Genomic DNA, 5108 nt, shown 5'->3' on the forward strand with positions numbered 1-5108 from the left:
GATGGAGGAAACTGATTCGCTGTGGCGACCCCTGAAGGGAAAAGCCAAAAGGAAATGAAGAAGAAGAAGAAATAAGTCATGCTTTGTTAAATGTGATTGCAGAAATGTTTGCAGAAAGGTCCATTCTTTAGTCCTAAGTCAATGACTGATTACCTGTTATCAGTCTGAGATAGGGCGGTTCACGTGGCCAGGATTCTCAGAGGTGTAACAGCTGCGCTGACATTAAAACTTCAGTGTTATGTCTGTTTTTTTTTTAATATGACTGCATGTTGACATCATCAGATGTGTTACTAAATATAGGCAGGGTCTTTAGATTCTGTTATGTCTGCCACATATGGAAGAGTCATATATACTAATAAAAACAATCTAGATTTTCAGGCAGAGGAACACCAAAGTATTTCAGAATGTATTTTTTTTATTAGACAGGATGCACTGTAATCTGAGTTTGATGATTTGGTCTCCTGCGTGATTTTTTTTCTGGAATCATCTCGATGAGCTTCACTTTTTCCTGAATGAATGACCAATAGTAGCTGGTGATTTTCAGTGGAGCTGGTGTCCAGTGCAGACGAAGCTGCGAGCATGTAAGCAGGAGCTGGGGTCCCGTACCTCTGTCTCACCTTCTGTAAAAACAGAAAGAAAAAAAAAAAGAAAAAACATATTGTACGGAAGCCAAAAAGACAACACTACTTTTTTGTGGCAGGTTTCTTGGGATTGACAAGATCCACTATCTTGTTATCAAAAGAAAACAAAAGGAGTTTCTTGTTATAATGAGATCATGATGAATAAAATATATCATATCACGTATCATTTGGTTAATATGTATTCAAAAGTTTACATCCGCACTGTTTATCTAAGATTGTTTTAAATTAAAATCTTTTTACTTTCTTTTAATTTTATTTAAATGATCACACCTTTACTATTTCTTTTGATTGTTTATTTTAATGTTTTATGTAAAGCACTTTGAATTGTCTCTGTACATAAAATGTGCTACAAATAAACTTGCCTTGCCTATTACAAAGTAAAACAAAATCAATAATCAATGATTAGTCAGTTGTGTTGGTTTAAAAATAGAACTGATGCAGATAGGTTTGAAATGTAATATTGACATACTTCTTTTTCTGAAAATACTCACCCTGGATGCCAATCAGCCACCATTCCCACTGGAGGATGGTTTCCTCCTCCATGTCCCTCTTGTTGCTTCCAGGATCACTCCAGACAATGGTGAAAAGATTCTGGATGCAGTTCTTAGAGAGCTTTTCTCCAGTGTTTGTGAACACTGGAAGAAACTGTCTCCAGAATCTTTTCACCACTTGCCAAAATTGTCCACAGGAATCAAGTCCAGCAATGAATTGCTGAATCATACTGGCAACTCTAAAATGAAAAGAAAACATACTTAAAAAAGGCAAACTAGTGAACTTAAAAAAAAAAACAACATTATGTGTCATAATTAGAAAATTAGTATATCTTCCAACCATGGTTGCACTTTAAACATTATGTATTATTAATATTTAAGTCTAATCTAGAAAAAAACAGTATTTTGGTAGTAGTCAGAAATTACTAAACAATAATGCAGTTGATCTCCTGTTCATACCGATGATACAGGAAATGTGATGATACAGGAAATGTGCCACAATTTGTTGTTTGAGGTGTGGCAGGTCTTCCAATGTGGCGCTGAATACATCTGGCACTCGACTGGCAGCTATCCAGTCACCCGTTGTTTCCTTAAGTGTTGCCAGAGCTTCTGCGGTTCTGCATGAATTAATCTGTAGAACACAAAAAAAAGAAATTAAATAAATCACTGTCTATTGATTTATTTATAAATCAACATTTTTCATCAGCTCAAAATGTGACTAGATGACTGATAGTTTTCATTCACACACGGACACTCACTTATGTACTACAATACTTTTTCACTCCCAATACGTTCTCCATGTTGGCATTTAGCTCGGGATCCATGAACATGCCCACATCCACATCTCTGAGGTCTGGTCTCTCTCCAGATATCCTTTTGTAGAGCTCCCTCTGGAAGCACCTGGGCCCTGGACCATTATGTATGATAGACCAAGCCACGAGCTTCCCAGCAGTGAAGTATTTCTGCTGCTCCAGGAACTGCAGATTGTAACTGAAAACCAGCTTTCCTGGCTGGCCCTCAAAAATTCCAAGAGCGGTTGAAACCTCAATCATGAGCAACCTGCAAGACAAAGACACATACATACACATACATTTGTGAACCTATAAAGAGAAATATTTTTTTTTTCTTAGACCAAATTACCTTAAAAATTCTCTCCTTGGACCACCATAATCATCAGCCATCTCCCCAACAAATGTGACCAATGGTACCTTTTTCCAGTCAAACTATGATTTTTTTAAAGCCACACATGCACTTTTTAAAATGTGCCTCCGTCTGGCAACCATAGAAAAGGCGTTCTCTGTAGTGAGGTTTTGTTTCTAGAAATCCAGAATCACCTCACTCAGCTCTTTTTCATCCTAAAAGTACCGGTACATATAGACACAACATTAATTTACAACCAATACATACAAGCATATTTACAATGATGCTCAGATACTAAGTCACATACCTCATGGTTTGAATTTTCAGACTCCAGATCCACATTTTCTGAGTCAGAAGATTCAGAGTTGATATAAAAGTCGTAGCTGATATAGAAAAAACAAAATCAAAAGAAAACAAGTTTTCTTAGTTTCAGATTAATATTTTAAATAGAAACTCTGTAGTGCAGAAGACCAGCTGGAGCTAAATTAAAGGTAAAGGCTGGAATTTAGTAAACCGTAAAAATCTACGGTCTTCAATAAAGTTTAATAAAGAACAGAGAAAAGAGGTCTGACTGCAGAGATATACTCACAAAAGAAAACGCATTAGTTAATGTCACAACAAATAATAAATACAATAATATGTGCAGAAAACCGTTCAAAGTGTTAATGAAAATAATCTGTTTTGAATGAGTACGTTTTTAAATTGTAGGTCAGGGGATATTTACTTTAACATTTTAAATACATTTTTCTTCTCCTGTAAAATATAACTCAAAGTTTATAATAACAAAAGAAAACATATTAAGATATTAAAAAAGCAAAAAAAAAAAATATATATATATGTATATATGATATGAAAAAAAGATGTGAAAGCTACAATTTTCCCAATGAGTTTGTTTAAAATAAAGCTAGGAATCAACACAACTTACAAGACTCCTGGGGCTGTCTGTCTGCATCACCCTGATTTTGTTGTTCTGGAGAAGCGTTCAGTCTAAAGAAGACAAAAAAAAAAAATCACGAGTGCTGAAGGGTGAACAAAAAGTCTTGAAAAAATGTGTAGCCAAAAGAAAAAGCAATTACATAATTTGTGGTTCTGTTTCCCTCTTCTGACCCTCTGTCATTATCTGTTGCTGCAGGAGCTCTACAGAGCTAATACAAGACAGGAAATGTTCATATTCTTTATTATACTTTTTATATTTTAAAAGCTGCACAGGAAACTCCGATGTACATTGATTTTGTTTTTTACAGCAAACTTACCCTGGCAGTTGAATGGCTTCTTCACTGGCAGCAGATATCTGTATTACAAATGCATGTTCATTATGTAATAAAAGAATAGAAGTAGATGAAGTGATATGTTATTTCATGTATTATGACCTGTTTCTTGAAATAAACCATTTCATTCATTCATACTTGTATGAACTAGTAAGAATACATACATACAAGTCATAGCCAGCATATATTTGTAACCTACGTTGGTATTTTCCCGATAATATACAACTTAAAATATCAGCAAAAACTGGCTAGATTATATAACTATACTATAACTATAATTCACAAACCTTAAGAACATGGAGAACTCACTGGCATACCTTTGGGAGGATATATAAGTTTGAACATCCTAGTTCATTGGTCTGCCTTATACGTCTGGGACATGTCTCCTGCAGTGCCACAACCGGCCATTAACTCTGCAGAGTTGGAAGTTTTCTGGCAGATTTGAGAAGTTTTGGCGAAGAACCTCAACAAATCCTTGGGTATCTAGGTCCTCATCGACTACCACTCTGCAGGCAGATGTGGGATCTGAAAGTGGTGGAAAATGGAAATAAAATGAAAAGTCTCTGTGTCTCTTTAGTCTAAAGTGTCTCTTTAAATTGTTATGCAATAAATTCAAAATAGTCTGTGAGTCCGCTTGCTCAAACAGACCCACAGACAACAGAGTGGCTACTTCTAATGTATTCCTGGCCTGCAGCTGCCACTATGTCCCTTATTTATTTATTTTTTTTATATAGGGTAAAAACGTCATAACCATAATTATAAGAACTATGAAAACAGAGAAAACATATCAAAATATTAGCAGAGTGGGACTTGTTTTTTCTTTAAACAAATGTGTATTAGTTTTTTAATAAATATTTTATTAATAAATATTTTATAGATTAAATTTTATTATTCATCTATTTTTGAATTAATTAATTAATACAAATAAATAAATAAATAAAAAGTGATAAAAAGTGATAATTACCACGATGTGTTAGCGAGAGTGTTAGCGCAGAAGTTGGTCTCAGCTGAAATGTCTGTCTGGGATTTGCCGTACACTTTAGAGCCGTTATGTACATGATGGAGGAAATATCTAAAGAAAAGATTACAATTAAATACATTTAGATTTTTTTTAATTCAAATAGTTGTGATTAAAGAGCAGATGAAAAAATGTTTTTTTTTAAAAGATTGCATCAACAAAATACATGTAATGGGCCACCAACTGTACAGCTGGAGAGCTCCAATATAGCTAGCTATTTTTGTTGCAGTGCTAATGTTAAGTTGGGGATGTCTGTTAGCTACTGGGAGAGTCACACAGATCGATGATGGGAAGTTGGGCGCAACTTTGCTCCTCACCTATAGCCCCATCCTCTGCTCAGAAAATAATTAATAATGAACTCCTACTGCTTTGCCGTATCTGCAAACTTAAAATTATTTAATTTACAATCATTTTTTAAAATTTGGTTCATTGCACTAAATGTGTGGACAAACAGTTGTCCATTTGTTTATAAGTATCACATAAAATGTTTATTTCCCTAACATTAATAGTCATTTTAATATGACAAAAGAAGGCAGATGATTTATGTTTA

At 34.5% G+C, this 5108-nt stretch overlaps 1 long non-coding RNA gene across 1 annotated transcript; it reads right to left on the bottom strand.

The window, feature by feature from the left end:
* Positions 1–469: 469 nt before the first annotated feature.
* LOC112138824 lies at positions 470–2653 on the bottom strand. Its single transcript, XR_004947360.1, has 2 exons — positions 1133–2653; positions 470–620 (listed from the first exon to the last, which is right to left on the bottom strand). It is a non-coding gene; the product is annotated as an uncharacterized LOC112138824 (long non-coding RNA).
* Between the last annotated feature and the right edge of the window lie 2455 nt (positions 2654–5108).

The sequence above is a fragment of the Oryzias melastigma genome, unplaced genomic scaffold, assembly GCF_002922805.2.
Source record: "Oryzias melastigma strain HK-1 unplaced genomic scaffold, ASM292280v2 sc00250, whole genome shotgun sequence".
NCBI lineage: Eukaryota > Metazoa > Chordata > Actinopteri > Beloniformes > Adrianichthyidae > Oryzias > Oryzias melastigma.